General features: G+C 37.2%; 1 long non-coding RNA gene across 1 annotated transcript in view; it reads left to right on the plus strand.

Moving 5' to 3' along the window:
• The window catches only part of LOC147652268 (uncharacterized), a 39,829-nt gene extending 22,040 nt beyond the window's left edge, over positions 1–17,789 (plus strand). Inside the window, exon 2 of the long non-coding RNA XR_015289325.1 lies at positions 16,136–17,789. This is a non-coding gene — a long non-coding RNA (uncharacterized LOC147652268). The remainder of the gene's footprint in view (positions 1–16,135) is intronic.
• The last annotated feature ends 1,454 nt before the right edge of the window (positions 17,790–19,243 follow it).

Genomic DNA, 19,243 nt, shown 5'->3' on the forward strand with positions numbered 1-19,243 from the left:
AAATGTGGTGTTTTAAAAAAAGATTAAAAAAAACCCAAAACAAATCTGTGGCAAGAATCTTTGAGAGAATAAATTTTGACTGGATTTTCCAAAAGTACTGAGCAACTTCTCCATTTATACCCATGTTAGTGGGTTATATTTCAACAAAGACTAAGATTTGTTACAAGTTCGTATTTGTCTTGACCAAAGAACTAAAATGGTTTGGTGTCTTCAAGAGTAAATCCCAAAACAACCAGATTGGTAAATTAAGTAGGATCATTTCTGACTTGTGTTCAAAGGGTCTATTCATTCCTGCAGATGATTATTTAGGTCAGCTCTCAAAGGTACACTTAAAAAAGGCATTGCTCACACACACCATGTTTTCTTTTACTCTCCCTGGTCTCCCAAGGGGGTTTCTCTATCAGTTTCCCAACAGAATCACATTGTTCCTGCATCAGAGTTCTTAGATGGGTTATTGAGAGAAGAGACTGTAGGGGTCTGGAAAAGTAAGTGAAAGCAGGGACAGAATCATGACATAAGATGTGAATAAACCTCTTCCAGTGAGATTCAGAGAACTCCCCTCAGTCAGTTCTGCTCTCACAGTGTAAAACCAAGTATGAGAGGGAAATATCCACTGGATAATAACCTTTTACTCAGAGAGAGTCATCCTAGGCAAATTTTAGTCAAGCGCTGGCTAAACTAATCCAGCTTGACACCAATAATAAATTGTGCAAATTCCTGTGACCTTCATCATTCTTATTTTGTATTAAATGTCATCTTGTTAGATCATGCATGAATGAATGGCACAATATGATAGATAGCATGAATTATTGTTCACTAATAGATTTTGTTAAAATGTCTCCTCTCTGGGCTGGTCCTTGAGAAATATGCTTAAAATATGCTTTCTTAGCAGGCCTTCGAAATCAGAGTTGGGGCCATCATAGGAGTTGGAAAAATTGATTTCTGTTGATTTTAATGTGGGGGTTTTTTGCTTGTTTTGTTTTGGCTTTTGCTTTTAGGGGCTTTTGGGGTGTTTTTTTTTGTGTTTTTTTTTATTTTTTTATTTTTTTTTTCATCTTGTTTTTTTCCCCTCAATTTAAGACCTGGCTTTTTTTCTGTGCTTTTACTACTACACAACTGTGGACACTTGGAGTGATGGACAGAAGGGCACAAGCTTGACATGGATCTGACTCTGTAGGTCATGGTCATCAGAAACTTTGAAGCAGAAAGACAGACTGTTTCTGAAATACATGAGGAGCAGCACAGATTAAGCAGGGTGGTGATTAAACTGAGAGCAGGTGAAAACAAATTTCTGTTTACAAGCCCTTAAGGCCACCACTTCCCACCCAGGCTGTTTTCATGCTCCCTGCAAAGCCCTGCCTCATGGATTCTGTAGTCATGGAATTAAACAGAGTTCAATAGGCTTTTTGCTTTCCCCTGGCATGCCAAGCTACTCATCAGCAACCCTTAAACCTCCATTAAAACAAATGCACTAGAAGTGTGTTTGCCTCTGAAATGACAGAGTCCAGGCTATTGAATGGCAAAGATATTTGCTTAATAGTTTTGAATGATTAGGATGATACCTAGGCTTATCTGATAATTTTGTCTCCAAAATATTTTTTCCCCTAAGCATGTCCATCTATCTCTTGGCATATAATCAAATTTTTAAATTTGCTTTTCACTAGACAGTGTTGATAAATATTTTTAACGTACTTCCAGAGATTGTCAAACATTAAAAATTAGAATTGTTAGTGGTTTTCTTAAATAAAAAAAAATGCCCTATAACTATCATCTTTAAGGCTGCAAGATTGCAGATAATTAAATGTGTTCCATATTTAGCCCAGCTTCTTTTTCTGTCCACAGTTCTATATAGATATAACCAGATGATGTTTAATGTAGCAAACCAAATTCTGTAAGGCAAAAGACACTGCTCTGTGGCTCAAATCCCTTCTTTCCATGATAGGTTTTCTAACCTGGTTGTGTGTCTCAGGGTGTGGTTTAATCTGAGCCATTTTCCTTCACATACACATGATGTCTCTGACATACTTAGAGGCCCTCTAAATGGATATTAGGAAATTGAGACCGACTACAATGTCAAGTTTTCTGATGCCTTTCTCTCCCACCTGGGGTTATGGTTTTCTTGTCAAGCATAGCTTGAAGCCATCTCTAGGCTTGTTTAAAAATGTTAGGGTTCAGAACCAATACCTGTAGTTCAGATGGAAAACAAACCTAACCAATATTGAACTTTTGATTGGAAGGCAGCAACCTCAGCTTCCGTAGCTGAGTAAAATCCTTTCTAAATGTTTCTGCATATCAAGAGTGAATTTCTGTCAATGGACTAAAGAGTCCTTGAGCACTTTTAGCCTTGAATAAGCAGCACATTTTTATTCTAACAACTATATTTCTGTAAAAATCTTTTGATGTGTCATTAAGTAACAACCCATTTTGCACAGGAACTGATGTTTCCCTCTTATTCTGCTGCATAATGGAACTGTCTTGGGCTCTTTCCACTCAACTGCACTTTAATTGGGTGTCACAGAAGGTAGGTGGAAGGCATGAGAATGTTCCATCTGAGTAAACTTCAGAAAATTTGGCTAAGAGCAGAAAATAGCAAAGGGAACATAGTGGTAGGCTCCAGAGTGGCTGCAGCTTTTCTGGGATAACAGTATAAAATCGGATAGATCTTGGTACATAACGTGTCACCTCCCGGGAGAAATGACCGTATAATTGGATAGATGGATTTCCCTGCCTCAGTGTTGTTCTTCGTCTCAATCTTTTTCCCTAACTCCTTCAGTCATTCTGTTATAGAAATACTGAAAATGATTATTTGAGGAACTTCAAGAAAGTGTCAAGAAGAGGTTATTTCTGAAGTATATTTCTTCAGTCATACGCCTCTTGCCTGAAACTGAATATAATCATAAGGACAGTTATGTAGAACAGAACAGGCGATTATAACAAATGGAAGGGATGGAGCGCAATGTTGGTATTTTTTGTGCTAAATTTTACTTATCAGACTCTACACTGAGTACCTTTTCTGTTTGTTTTTGATAGGTATATAACAGAGTTGTTTGTTTATGGTGTGTTTTTAGAGTTTTTTTTTAATCTCCAGGAACGTTGCTGTGTTTTGACTTTGATATGTTGCCAATTTGATTTAGGTGCATCCAATGCGAGAGTGAAATCGTGGCTAGTAAAAGTTACTAGCTAAATTGTTCTTTTGGGACTATGCCAACCCTAAATAAGGTCCAAAATCACCTTTGCTTCGAAGGCAATACCTTCTTGCTTAGATTTTTCCTATGCAGAGCATGAAAGATAAACTTCAAAAGGTGGGTACTCAATTTAGTCTGCTTTTGGCAGGGATAAGATTTATCAAGACTGTAGCAGGTGTTTTCTAACCTGAGATTGAGAGTTGACGTGCCAGCAAGAACCTGCAGTGCATTCATTTCCCAAAGATTTCAGCAAATCCGATCCAGATGTTCATGGTATCCCTGAACCTCTTGTTTCTGGGACTGGGGTGCCCTCTGATTTTTCACTCTCCAATGTCTCATTCAGTAAGTCCTTCTCCCAAAAGGAGAGCCCTTGCTTCATCTTGAAAACCCTTGCTCTATTCTGTCATATAAAGTAAGATCAGTCTTGTTGAAATCAATGTGAGTCTAATTCAAATGATACTTCCAAGGAAGAAAATCTTAAAATCAAATAAATGTTTGCATGACATTGCAGTCTGGGATTTATTCTTATCATGTGAACAAGCAGGATTTAGGAAAATTAGGCATGTTGATCTACGAAAAATAAACTTCATCCTGACATTTTGTAAAATTTGGGATTTCTTAGCATTAGAAACGATCTAACCTAGCTTTAATTGAAACACTGAAGATATAAAGAATATACAAAGAAACCCAAGCAGTCCCAGATTTTTATGGTCTCATAATTAAAGGACATGAGGTCACATGAAGATAATCATGGATAAATTTCAAGCAAATGAAATGAAATATTTCCTCACAAAGCACTTAGATTATGCTGGAGGTCAGAATCAAACAGTGGAGCTGCACTTTTAAAAAACACTAGCTAACTTTATGATCATCCATAAAACTTTTAGCTTACCTGCTAGAGTGGGTTAGTCTGAGTTCATGAGTCAGGGCATTAGCTGATTACAAAATGATTAAAAAGTATTTTTCTTTTCCCTGTGCAAATAAGGTCTTTTGGCGCTGTCCAAAAACAAACAAACAAAAAACCAACCCAATCAAAATTGCCTTTATTTTTTACCAATGTTTTGTAGTAACAATACAGACCAAAAAAGTTCTATATTGTTAAAAGAATGATGCATGTATCCAGTCATGCAATTTGAATTGATTTTACTTCACACTTCTCTCAGAGACTATTGAAGTGACATGATTTGCATTTGAGCTGATGTCACATACATCTCTTGCCCTGATAAAATTATATCCATGTGTGTTGCTCTAGCTTAGCATACAATTTTAAGATGCTACTTGTGTTCATCCTATTTCAGGTTTTATTAGGGTATACTTCTTCAGGTTTAATAGACCATGAGCACAACACTCTTTTGTCACATTAATATAGAATACTTTAAAGTCTTTCCCATTTTAAGAAACTCTGAAACCTTTAATTTTTCTGAAACTGTCCATTTGAAAACCAGCTTTAAGTTGTCATGTCATCCTCTTGCAATATGTGATCCTACTGTGTCTGTAGAACTAAGGAAGATTTTATTCAAATATACTTTGAGTTATTAAGGCAATACCATAATGCAAGTGAAGTTCAGAAATTATATATTAAATCTGGTTTTAAAATATTTGAAGCTGAAGGAATTGGAAATAGAGTGTTTCACCTGGAGCACATCACCTCTGATGTCTTCCCAGGTTCACTAAAATCTAGATTGTTTCACTGTATTCGTGGCTGCCAGGGCTGGGTCAAAAAAGGTCCCAGGAACAGGAATTCCATGTGGAAACTGAATATCAGTAAGAGTGGGTGCCCAAGCCTTTTTCTCAATGTAAGATAGTGAAGAATAATTATGAAGATCAGTTTCCAGAAATATTTGTAACAGTACCAAAGTCTTTACAAACCCCCCAAATCTCCAGCTGATCCCTAAGGTCCTATAAGGAGACCATGGAATCACTGTTGAATCAGAATAGTTATCAGGAGGGAAAGCAGAGGCAACCACTGTTGGAGAGGATGGAGCAATATCTGAGAGACCTTCACAGTTGTATGTTGAAAACATGAAAAGAGGGACTGTTGTGTTAGGACACTTAAACTAATCAAATATTTCTTAGTTCTGACAATGCTCTGATGTTCAACAGCAATCTCTAACAATTCCAGAGGGGTTGTGGTTATTTCCATCATAGTACTCTAAGGAAGCTTAACTTTGGGCCCTTACCTGCTGTCTGTATCTTCCACCTGTAAAATAAATGCACTCCTGCCTACAATAAATTCCACTGCCTGCTTGGAGGGTGGTGACCTTCCCTGTTGCAGAGGTGACTTGGGTTTGTTCCTGTGCTGTAGAGCAGTAGAGGATGCTGCAAAGCAGAGAAAGGAGAGCAATGAGGGAGGGGGAGCCCCTCAGATGCATACCCAAAGTAAAATGTTGACAAGGGTGAGAGAGCTGTTTTGTTTAATGGTGGCAGTTTTCAATGTGCAGGGTGCTGGTTAAGTGGGAGAAAAGTGACCCATGAGTTTGACACAGCAATCTCCTGTTCCAGGGTTACCATTTAAACCCTTGAAGGAAAATTTAAAATTGTGAGTTCCTCAGCTAATTGTGCAGTGAGGAGGAAAACCAGGAAAAGAGTATAGTAACAACATGAAAAAATCCTGATCTTTTTTTTCTCCAGGCATATTTGTTTGATCATGCTGGAGCTTTGAGGCCAAATAGCCTGCAAATTGCTTTCTCATTTCAGATGTTTCCACTGCTGCAAAACAAATACTTTGTTTTGCAGCTTTTAAATGATCCTCCCAAGCATTTCTCCTTCTTGCCCTGTTTCTCTTCCTTGCTTCAGCGTTTTCACTGCTGCTGCCATTCATCTGCATTTCTTTCTTCTTTGATATTTATGAACTCAGCTTCAGCAGCAGAGTTCAGAGAGAACATCCCCTCCTTCTCTGTGCAAGACAAGCCACGTAAAAATAGTTTACTCAAATGAAGGAAGGAGACAAAATAAATATCTTCTAGGTATATCAGGCCCTCAGGCCAAATTTGATGTGGGGAGTATTACCTAGTTTTCTTCCAGGGGAAGGGGTCTGGAATTAACCTACCTTCCTTCTGAGATGCCGAAAGATGTCTTAACCTAATTTAAACTCTTCCCAGGAGGAACAGGAAGAACAGGACAGACTTCAGCAGAGTAAGGGGTTTCAGTGGCTGAAGGGTTTCAGTGCATGAGACCTCCCTGGTGTCATGTTCTTCTCAACAAGCTTTTCCATCTCTGTACCACTGCGTCTTTTCTCCCACTCCTATTTCATTAATATACTTTGACAAAAACTTGTGAGGAGGTGTGTGTGTGAGTATTCCTGCCTTAGGTCTGCCTTGAAGGCAGGTATCACTTCTGTTGTAACTACCATTATTTTCATTGCCAAGGTGCCTAAGAGACACCCAGTGTCCATGTTTGTTTGATGTATGTTTAGAGATATACTTGTGTTTTTTCCTTCTTGACTAAGGGATAATTTTCCATCCTCTAGTGAAAACAAACAGAAATATCCTAGATTTGAATGGGCAGGAATCCATGTTGGAACTAGAATTACCAGAAGGAAAAGAGAGAAGGAAGTTTCAGAAATTGGAATAGGATAAGTTTTTCTAGTTTTGTTGTCGTTTGTGTTTTTGTTGTGCTGTGTTTAAATTAACATTCACAGTGAACAGGCTGAGCTCCCAGAAAACATGAGTTTGACAAACATTCCTATCCATAGGTAATAAGATCATTTTCCCTGAAAAAAACCTCTTCTAGCTGGAGGGCTGGAGGCATATGATGCATAAAGGAAAACTGGCAGCATTTTCTGGCAATTCCTCATTGACTTTGATTTTATTTTTTTTTCCTTTCTGAATATTTGAATTATTTTAAATATTCTGGATAGCTAATTTCTGAGTTTGTATATTTGTCTGTGTATGTGTGAATATGAAATCTCAGAGTACTTTATTTATGCATAAGATTTTCCTTTTTCTTCCTCTGCTAGAATTACTGCATGAAATCCAGACGAATGATTCTGTTATATGAGACATCAAAATAAATAGTGTGAACAATCTCTTGCAGCTTTAAACATCTGTGAATCAAAATCTATTTGCTCTCTTCATTGTTATTTTCCTACATCTCGATTAATGAGATTTCTGAACAACGGTCTGGGAGTAAGAGATTTTAATAGAGTAGATAAACTGAAGAAGTTGAAAGGAAAAAAGCCTGAGTGGGAACAAAAAGGGACTGTTTCCATCTCTTGGATTGTTAATATGCCTTTTCTCTCTAACTTCTTTAGACATTCTTCTTGAGATCAATTAAGTTTCACTTTAAAGTTCACATTTCCTCACATTTTGATTTTCTTTCTGGCTAACATTTTCAGACTTATTACCTGTGTCCTGAATAATCTGGTGTTCTCCTCTTATTAGCCATAGTGCCATGAAAAGAGTGGTTGGGACTGTTTGTCTATAAGATATTAACCCTTTACTTATCTGTGGGTGTATTACAAGATTAAAGATGCAGCAGAAATCAGCCTGGACTCTGACCAAGCCACACAGGACTGAACTGGAAGGAAAACAGCATCCCCATCAACCAACAGTAGGCTGGAAAGGAGGATTGTAGGTGATGCTGGGAATCACAAATATATGTGCAGGCTGGTAATATACAGTCAGCATGGATATTGGATTTGAAGGTAGACAGCATTCAACTCTTTTCAGTTTAACTTTAGAGTTTGCTTTTGCATGCAAATGTCTTGCACACTTTGACTTCTCTCTTAGTCTCTATAATGCTGGCATGAATCTCCATGTGCCTGAATGCTTTATCAATTTGTGTCTCCTCTGTCAATTACTGCTCTGTGTAAGGGGAGGTCTCTCCCTGTTCAAAACCACCACCACAGCTATTACTGTGCCAGAGCTACTGGTTTGAGCTGAGAGCAAGTTAGGATTTAATTCTGTTAATGTAAGGTCTTTCCTTTCTCTCTTTGGAAATTCCACCAGCTGAATGTATTGAAATAATTGAGGTCTGTTTGTGTTTCAGAGTGTGGTAGGAATGGGGAAAATGTGTCAGGGAAAGAAGCTTTTTATGACCAAAGTGTAGGGCTGGAAGTTCCCTGAGCCCTCTAATAACTTTTACATTTATTAGCCAATTTCAGTAAGATACAGCAGATCTACAAGAGAGTAACTTCCTACAAGTTTTATGACAATTAGGTGCTAGAGAGACAAGGGACACCTGCAGAGAGAAGGGTACAGGCAGGACAACTCTGTGATTCTTGCCTAGTTTGCTCAATGGGAATGGCCAATGCACGAGTCAAAATGCAAAAACTCAAGGCAAGCCAGAGCAACCCAGGTTTATTTTTCAGCTGAGGATGTTGGGGGGAGATTAAGATAGAGACAGGGTGAGGTCCAGAGGTCTTAACAGAATCTTGGGTATTGTCAGGGGTGCTTTAGTAACAGGAGTCTGAGGAGATGATTGCAGCCTGCCAGAGAATTTGCTAATAGGTTAGTGGATATAAACAAAATTTTGGGAAAAAACTCCAGCTTTTCTGTGACCAGCTTAGTAAGTTGTATTTCTGGCTAATCATTGATTCTTGTTTATCATTTTCACTTCAAACCATGAGGTTCAGCTCTTATGGGTAAAGGTGAAGCACACTGCTTTTATTTCCAGATTGTTTTTCAGCAGGCAATTAGAGACAGTATAAGGAAACATTCATAAAAAATACAGAAAACTGCAGGCACATAAGAGTCTGGAGGGTTGGATATATAATTCATGTGGATATGTTTTTAGGACAATCATTCATGTTTTTAAACATTTTCTGATATTTAGTGGCTTACAACGGGGCAAGTTTTTAATTAAGATTTCTATCTATGATATTTTTATTGTAAAGTCACTTAGATTGCAGCTTCTGTGTGTTGAGCTATTAAATTTCAGAAACAAGGTTGTAAGATGATGCAACCACCATTTCCAGCACTGAAATAATGAAAGGTAGCTTATGAAATCCTGTGACATTTCTGAACTAACTAAAATGTGCTGAAAATGAAAACAATTGATGTCAAGATTTTTTTCTTTCCCCTAATACATTTTAATGATCTATAATTTCAGATTGTTCCTGGAAGAAAGGAGAAATGTGACTTCAGATTTCAGCACCACCCAAAACAAGGACAGGATAATTGTTGTTATAACTTAGCCAATGATCAATCCATATACAAAATGTCATGATAAATAGCCATTTCTGGAGTGGTCTGTGTTCTTCAACTATTTCCCCTAGCACCCATTTGTTTAATTTGCTTTTATTTTGCTTGTTTTTCTGCCTGTGTGGCCATTTCTTTATCTAGTTGATACCTTCCTTAGGTTTCATCTGGCTGCCTTTTCCCTTTTTTGGCTTCTTTCATCTGATAAAAGTTACATTCAGTAAATCTAGAAAAATATGCTTCAAGCTCATCCAAAAAAATCAAAAATATAGGCTGCAAAAAGTTGTTGGCTTGAATACATTTTTTCCCAGCATACTGAATTCCGTGACATTTTTTTAGTATTTCTGAAGCGCAGGATGGAACATCATAAAAATAAAAGCAAATGTGTGTGCTGTGGGAATTGTGTGTCCACTTACCTGCTTTGAGAAGGGAGGTAATTCTGTATATAGTCACAGGTAAGCCCATGGCTGAGCTTTTGTCATTTGTAGAGATTTCTTTTTTTTTATTCATTAACTCTAAAAAAACAATAATTGAGGTTTCTCAAAATCTGTTGAAGATAAGTGTCAAAACATTAGAACTACTTAATAAGGTGGAACTGGTTTCCAAGTAAACCTAACTGGAACAAGGTACTGCTTTAACTCAAAAGTAAAATCAGTTTCTACCCCACGGGGGTATCTTGCTGTTACATATAATACCAGTAGCTGTGAAGGTAATCACAGATCTTCACCCAGGAAATCAATAAAAAGCTTTTTAATCAGCTATTGTGTACTAACAAATAGATAACTCGAGCAGCCTGTTACCACCCATTGCCTTCTATGTTTAAGAGGAATACTTTGTGAGCATTTCCCTGGGGATAGTTATGTCTGCATTCTTCCTGAAAGGCATACAATAAATCCTTCTAATCGGCACTCTGCAAGCATTTGATTTCTGCATGCTCAGCCCAACCCAGCCCACGAAAGGTGAATGCAAAACTGTAAGCTAATGAATCAAACAAATATTCTGCTTTTGTTGGAATATGCATGGTGATAATATTGGAGTAAATGACAAATTCCAAATGAAATTCAATGAGACTGAATCAGCCTTTCTGAGATTCATCTGTCTTTTTCTCCTTGGAAAGTATCTGAGAGAAAAATGTTTAATTTACTTTTTGTTACCTTTGTTTGGATTTAGTGTTGGACTAGGCAGACTGGATCAGACCCAAGTTCCACACTGGCCAATATTTTGTCTTCATCATTGACCACTGACACAGACTTCTTGAAAAGGCAAAAGAGATCAGTAAGAAGCTGTCAGGGGAGTCTTGCTCCCTGTTTTGTGACAGGAGGTTGTCCCAAGCTGCAGATCACTGAGGTTGCCCCTGATGATATATTGAGCTGTGTTCTTCACATGGAGGTATTCTCCACAAGCACAGGAGCTCTGGAAATCCCAACATAAATGAAGACATTTAGACACTGGCTTCTGAGCTTGTTGTATGGGCTCTCTTGCTGGTTGATAGAGAAAGATGGGCTCTTGTAGGATGCAGTTTATCTTGCTGTAAGGCAGACATCCAAGAGATCTGTCTGGTGCCTAGGAGAGGCATTCCGTGAATTGTATCTAAGTCCGCTTCTTTCTACTGATTGCAAAGGCAACCTGTGAAACTAGCTCAGAGGTAGACAACTACCATTGTGTGAGATTAGTCTCACTCTTGTCAGCTTGAAATATGGAGGTAGGACATGGTGTTGATTTTTTTCAACTCTGAAACATATGTTATTCTTTCATATAAAATGCTGTTAGGTTAGGAGTTCAAGAGTTATTAGAAACAGCAGGAGAAGACCACTGGAGGTCTCCAGGGTTGAGATGACAGTGATAGCAGTGATTATTGATGTGCAGACAAAAGCCCAGCTATTGACAAGCACAGGAGCACAGCTGTTCTCCAGTTGGTTGGTTCAGTGTCTGCTGCCTGTGACATGCCACACTAAGATAAAAACAAAAGAGATAGGAGAGACAGAACACAAACCATGGAAGGTGATAAAAGTGCACTGGAAACCTTACCTCTCCTCCTCCCTGATAGCAAGATATGTGTGGAGACAATGGGAAAAGCAATGGATAAATAGTTCCTGGAGATGAGCACCAAGGGCCAAAGGTCAAACATAGCAAATACTTGGGTCTGTGTGGAAAGACAAGCCTGGTTTCTGAGACGAGAGAGATGTCCCTTTCCTTTAGGCACTATAAATATAAATATCTTAGCCTTTTATCAAATCCTTTTTGTCACCTTATTTGGAGGGGAATGTTTTAATGGCAAGTTACCAGACTACAGCTGACTCATAGTACTGGAAGAGTCACACTAGCCCTTACTCAGAGAGAAAGTTCTTCCCACCCTTTTCCATTTATTCCATGTCAAAACTTGTATGTGTCTCTAAAGAAGGTATTTATGTGGTTGTTTCAATGCTTTCCTCTTTTCTCTTTCCAGATTTATTCAAAATCCATGTTTGGGAAACTTACAAAGAGAATCTTCTTTATCCAGGGACGTACTTAAATGTTTAAAGTCTTTTTCTTCTCTTTCCTTGCATTGGACAATGCTTTCAACAGGCAGAGAAAAAGATACTCATGCTTTCTATGGAGAAAACTTGCTGGTTACTTTATGTAACACTTCATCACTGCCTGTGCATACAGAATTCAACTAACTTTAGGAAGCAGCATTTTGGTATCATTTTTTCTAATGGGACATGTCCAAATAAGAAAATAATTTATCTTTTCAATCTTACTCTCATGTATATTTTCCATTTTGGTTTAGCTTTCCATTCATCATGTGGCACTGGTGCATATTGTATTAGGGTATTAGATCAAACTGTCAAAAAGCTGACTTTTTTTTTCCCCTAAGCATATGCATTTTTGGAATAGTAATTAATTCAACCAACTGGAAGTAAGTAATTAGTGGCTTTTTTTCTTTGTGCTTGTTGCAAGTTTTGATACGAAGTATTTTTAGAAGGCTGCAGATTTAGCATCTAAAAAGCCCTTATTTTTGGGTACCTTGGTTATACAAGAAGAATGTGGGATCTTAGGGTATACATTAACATTCATGATGCCAAACATGGTTTTTGGAGGGAGAAATGCCTTGTGGATTATCAGTGGTTGTCTGCATAGGTGGCTTGAATATTCAAGACTTCATGTCTCATAATTACAGCCAACTATTATGACTACATGTGGGATTAGTGTGTTCCATTTCCAAAGTTTTATGTGCTGTAGGTGACACAAATTTACTTTAGATGAACCCCACGAAAAGCCCAGATGCATGGGAGCAGTGAGATTGCAACTGATAAACAGCAAGTTTTTGATAACAGAATCAAAAGCAGAATGTTTGTCCTCTGAAAGGACTGGACAGCTGTGCACAGGAAGGTAATGCTGACAGGGCAATATACAAATATAGCAAAGAGATATACACAACATAAACTGAACCCACAATGATTTAAAAGATGGACTTGAGAGTATGAAAAGCTATGCAAAAAGTCATTGACCTATTTTAAAGAATGTCTAGTGGAACAATGGAAGATAATGGCTGGCAGGAGAATGACTAACACTGCAGAAAAGGGCCTGATTCATTGTGCTTAGGAAAGGAGCTGAGGTTTGAATTCAGGATGCTGGGCATTGAACACCCACTGTGGGTTTTTTGGCCATACCTTTGCAGTGTTGAACTTCCTGCCTGCTGGCCTGAGTAGACAAAGCTGCATATTAGTCATCATAAATGCATAAATCCAGCATCCCTTTATGTTAGTGAATGTTGGTCCTGGGAATGAAGTATAAGGAAAATGTTTGAAATGGTTTCTCTAGCCAGCAGGAGTTCTCTCAGCTTAGAGTGCTGAGACTGAGGCAAGTGACTGGGAATGCCTGGAGGACCAGGAGTCCTGGGACCAGAGGGATTACAGGATGGCCAATGTAGAGTAGTGCTAAATTGTTCAAGTGATACAATAAGTAAGCAGAGGATACAGATCCTGTCATCTTCACTTCCATTCTGATCTGTAATAAAGAACCTTTAACCTACTATTGTCTGGGCTGAGATGTGCTCACCTCTCCCTTACACTGTTTCAACCTGTGACTTTGGTGTATTTATACCATAATGTGAAGAAATTAATTTGAGGATGGTGAAGATGAGTCATTATCTATTTACTAAAAAGGGAAAAATTGTGACCTAGATAAGATCCATGATTTCATTTCACATTACTTGAGGTTGTTTAGTTTTGTTTAGTGCAGCAAAGGCAAGAAAGGAAAAGAAAAACTTTGTTTGGGGATTTTTACTTTTCTTATTCCTAACCATATGACATGTGTTTCCACACTGCATGATGTGGTCCCCAAACACAAAGCATTCTTTTCCCTTTACAAGAATTTATTGAAAAAAATAACTTCTTAAAATTTTTTGTTGCTAATCTAAAACCTGCTGAAATAACTTCAAATATTCTCTTATGTCAGTCTAATGACAGTTAAGCTTTTTCTTTTTTTGGTGTATTAGAGATCTGAGATAAACTGTTAAAAGAATAAAAGGTCAAATGTGTTTTCTTGTACAAGGAGGTAAACTAAAGGGAATGAGATACTTGTGCTTCAAAGGGCTAGGTCTTCCAGCTGCCTAGCTGGGAGAAAGTAGATAAGCTGCAGTCATTTATGAAAAAATAAAAGAGTGAACCCAAGGCTTTGTCCACCATTGTGTTCCTCCTCTTTTACCCCCACATGAGTTGCTGCATATCAGTGGGGCTGGGATAATGTGCTATCCATGCTTTTGTAAATCAATGGATTATTGACTTTTTTCTGCCAGTATGTAGGGAGGCATGTTATAGATAAGAGTAAAGCATTCATGCGTGCATGTATATGTGTGTGTCTGGGCAGAAATATGTGTATTTGTACAATATAATTTGTGTTAATATGTATGTAGTGTTATTCTTCCCATATCCCAGTCTGACCTTGCCTAGAAGACAACAAATATAATATTAACCTTGCTGCTTCTGTGATTTTTATTAACTATTAACTTTTTCTAGCTGTTTTAATTTTCTTGTTGTTAATACCCCCTGTAATTCTGGCACAGTACTGCTCAATTGCATGGTAATTTGGAGCAGGGGGGAAGTCAGGCTCTTTAGTGACCTTTTCAATCGAAATTTCTCATGAAAGCAACTGTTAGCAAGTTTGGATGTCTTTTTATAACCTTTACAGTTCAGTGTGTGTCCTTCTAATGAGCTATTCAATAACTCAGTGCCTCAGCTCTGCTAATACTGTCATACTTAACACGTGGTTATGTGGCCCTGAAATTCATTCTTTCTTTTTCAAGGCAGAAGTAAGAAATGCTGAGAGTCTAGTAAACAGTTTGTACTAAGAGTTTTTTCTGGGAACACCTAGGATGCCTCTAATTCAACTCTTGAAAAACAGACAGTAGAAAATGCCTTGACATCATCTTAGCATATGAACAAGGCAAACAATGATTCTGACATTCTTTCCCATATAATCAATACCTAGTAGATCAATATCTAGTAGAACTTGATTGTGGTATTTTTTTCTCCCATGATTTTATCAAATTAGGTTTGAGACAAAATGAGTTTAGAAAATTTTCAGAATCATTCTCCTAAATGTATGTAACCTTAATTCTTTGTTGATTTTGTACTAATAAATAAATATGTTGGAGATTTATTTTTTTTTTTCCTCTCCTGTGGGTCATCTTTTTAGCCATTACAATACCTGGATACAGAGCCATATTTCCTAGAATTTTGTGTCTGGCTGGTTCTGTCTGGGGGTTCTTGCTGAACAGAATGCTAAAAATCTTATCCTGATCATCTTAGAAATATTAGTGGGGCAAAATTTTCTGCTTGTCTGTTTCTTTCTAAATTTAATGATTTTTGGTGTATTCATAAATAGTCTATCTCTGGTGTGATCTGAGCCTGGCTTTTTATGTGGGAGCAATGATAAAGACAAAAAAAAAGCTTTTGAACTTGACATTTAATCAGAGGTTAAAATGCTGAGCTAAAGAAATTTAGATTTCATTCCTAACTTTAAAACAGTTTCCTTATTTGATATGAAATTTCTTTTTCCACCTCCTTTATTTGTTCCAAGAGGGCTGATAGCAGTTCCTTAACCTGCAAGGATATTGCAGTAATAAATTTCCTAAAACATCAAAGGAGCTTGGATAGCAGATTACTGAGGGCTGATGAAGTATCTAAGAAAAACAATAGAAATCAGTACATGCATGCTTTTCTCAGCACTGTACTGCAATACATTTTTAAAAGTTTAAAAAACAAAAACAAAAAGAAATTATTTTACCAAGTAGTATTAGTAAGTTCAAGTTTCTCCATCATCCTTCTCTGCATATCCTGCTGTCTGTAACAATCATTTCAAACATAAAAAGGCCCAGAAAAGTGCAACTTTTAAGAATTGTAGCTTCCAGTCATGTTAGTTTGGTGCCTTGTTGGCTTTTCTCTTGGGGTGTTTCTGTTCTGAATGGCAAGCAGCATGTCAGATTCCCTACACACTCATTTGGACCTGCTGCTGTCTTTGACGCAGCCTCTGGTCCTAGCTGAACAGTTTTATGGTTGTCTCTTATTTTTCTTTTATATTTTGGGGGAATCTTGCAGGTATGAAGGCTTTCTTTTGATGAAAAACTTGTAACACTTTAAGGTAGTATGAATCCATGTGTCCCTTATCAAAAATAACAGCCAATTAATAACTAGGAAAAAACATTACTGGAGCTACAGTCCAATTGTTGAAATAAAGCTGTTCCTCTCATTCATTCCATCTGGGAGAAGGCAAGGATTTCTTCCCCCATTGTCTGCTGCTGACTAGATGTTTCACTTGTCATTCTAGATGCATTGCATGGTGAAAAGATGGTCTGGGACCTTTATTCTGGATGGTTCTTTAAACAAGCTGGAGGGTTTATGTTTTGTGGAGTAGGGAATCATGAGGGTACTCAGCCAGTAGAAGACATACAAGACCCACTGCCTCCTGCTGCTGAATATCTGCTGCTGCAGAAGAGAAGAACCAAAGGCAGGATTTCCACAGAGCACCCCTGCCCCCTCCTTTTCCTGTACAGAACTGATCAGAGTCACTTGAGAAGGAACTTTGCTATTCTAAGCTAATTTTATCTGTAAAAAGTCTCCTCTTGCATTATTTATATGGGGGCTTTATTGCAGGTGTGGGCTGGGGATGCTCTTGAGTGATGGCAAATAGAATGTAATTTCCTAATTGGTTGTTGTCTCTCACTTCTATGGAAATACAAAATATCTCTCAGCTACTTGTCATTAGTAAAATGAAAAAACTATATGTGCTAACTCTGAAATAGAAAAATGGCTTTTCCCTTATAGTCTTCTGGCCATTTTTAGATTATCAATCCTTCTGGGTGAAAAAGCAATCTGGATTAAATTAGACATTTTATTCAGAGTAGCTAATGCAAAATAAACAGCTCTATCATCTTTTCCCTCTTTTCCTGGAATCCAGCCAGATTTCCAGCAGTGTTGTCAAATAATATCTACTCTTTCAATTAACATTAGATACAGTACTCAGGCAAAATTGCAAGTCACCCAGTCTCTTCTCTCTAAAATCAGAAAACTGCAATTTAACCACGAACTTCAGGCAGAAATTGTTTTTATCTGTGAAATTATATGTGTTTTACAGACTAACCATCAAGATAAACACACATGCTTTTCTTTATTCTGTCTGTGGGTAGTCAGGGTGTTATACAAGCTGAAAACCAGGTATGGGGTCTGGTAAATAAAGACAACACAGCTGGAACACAAGCTGTCGGGAATGCTGTTTATTGTAATACTCTTTCTTTAGTAGACTTGTTATTTGAAGGCTACCTGTAAGCCCACAGATACTGAAATTTAAGAAGAACTTGTTACTGATAAAGCAGACCCATTTTGTTTGTGTTTTCAGCCTAGGTTCTAATCGTAAAGCAAATCTACTGTGCATCTGAATTCACAGGTGCAAAGTGTGCTTGCTGAATGTGAAACTACGTGGAGTTTTGTTGTGTAAAATGAAATGCCTCACTGCCCCTCACAAAGAATAAAAAACACGAATTTGTTGTTGACTTCTTAGACAAAAGCAGCAGGGAAATCTGTAGCGATAAGTATATTCACCTAGAAGCTCTGTATGTAAAGGGCAAAGTTGCACAGATGACAAGCTAGATGTTTTGAGATGAGTTTTGCTGCTGAAAAGCATAAAGAGTGTTAGGACTTGTTATATTTTTTTCTGAAAAACAACTGGTGACACACTCTAAGGTCAACATGTAATATCTTTTCTACGCTCTTCTAAAAAGTCAGATTAGTCCTTTCAGCAGTAACCTTTCTCACACTGAGTATGTTTGCTTTCCTGCCTTTAAAATTCATCTTCTCTATTTGTGATTCTGACAGCTTGTAGGATTACATTGTCCATATATCAATGCAGCTGTGCCCTCTGTCATATTTTGATTAAAATAAGTATACTTTTACTTATACTAAGATAATATAGTATACAGAAGATGTATAACCTTTTATCAAAGCCTTCTTTTTTTTCTTCTTTATATTTTTAAAGAACCTTCAGATTCCACTTAACTATTCAAGCTCAACATAGTAATACTGAAGCAGGGTTTGGTGGGTTGAAGAAAAGATTGTCTCTTAATCTTTAGATAGATACAAAGGAAACCAGGGAAATGTGAAATAGAAAAATCCTTGGGAAAACTGGAGTAAATATGTATCAAACGTTCCTCATATCCATTTTAGAAATGATCCAATAAAAATGGGCTCATTGCCATCATTGTCACTTTATAGTAGATAACACTTTTCATTTTGAGAGCTTTCATGTCCTAGCACAAAAGCCATGTCATGTTGTTCTGGGAAAATGAATCTGAAATAGACCTCCTGGGTCATTAAGTCCAGTATATTTACTTTTTTAGGCAACTATACAATTTATATAATCTGCTTAGTTTCCAAGCAATTATCAGAAAGAAAAAAGAATAAAAAAATTGTTTACTCAGCTAGCACAATATATTTTAAAAACATATAATAATATATCACATTTATTTTTATTTAAAAATAAAATTACCAAACTGAGACACAGTTTAATTATCATTACTCTGAAGATATTTATCTGATTTTGAACAGTTAATTATCTTTTTTACTTAGTTCTTCCAGCTGAAGGAAAAAAGTGTGAATATATGGTGTGAATAATAAGAAATCATCCTTTGTTCTAAACTAATTTTATAAAATATGCCCTATTTTCCACATAGCACTGTTTGTCATCACTTTTACTAGGACTGAATGATATTACTGATGTTATTTTGAAAAAGACCTTCAAGACCTTAAATAAAATAAAAGGAAAGTAATTTCTCTAAGTGTAGCAAACAAGGTGGTAAGTTACCTAACTGGAGCCAGCCACCCTGATAACCAGTTGTGTTCTCCATCCTTGGGGCTTCTTTCTTTCTATCTGCTTTGCTCAATGCCTTTTATCAAGTTCTGTAGAAGGTTTTCAGTCACATTAATGTTTTTTATTATGGGGGCTCAACAAACAAGGCTTACTGTGGGTCTGCCCACTCTCCAAATACTTTTGAATCTATTATTGATCAGCTACCATTAGATTCAGAATTAGGTGGATGTCAGCAGTCTATGAAGCTTTGTGGTAACGTAGGATCGGACAGGACCTATATTATCCTGATTTTACAGTTTTGTGGGATTCTTCCCACTAAGTGACTATTTCTGAGTGAGCTTTTTCTTGATGCTTTTTCAAGGAGGCTGTGGCAAAACTTTCCGAGCTTACAGACTTTTCATTTTCTCTGTACTTTTCATTAGGTTCAAGCTGAGCTGCTTTATTTCCTCACTAGTAGCGACCTTGAGGTTTCAGAATTCTTTTACATTTCAGTCTTTTTTTATAACTGAAGAGAGCTCTATTATTGCTGCTTTCCTGGCTAATCAAGGTGAGATCTTTTAGTCTCTACAATGG

This window comes from Cyanistes caeruleus, chromosome 7 (genome assembly GCF_971803275.1).
Source record: "Cyanistes caeruleus chromosome 7, bCyaCae1.hap1.1, whole genome shotgun sequence".
Classification (NCBI taxonomy): domain Eukaryota; kingdom Metazoa; phylum Chordata; class Aves; order Passeriformes; family Paridae; genus Cyanistes; species Cyanistes caeruleus.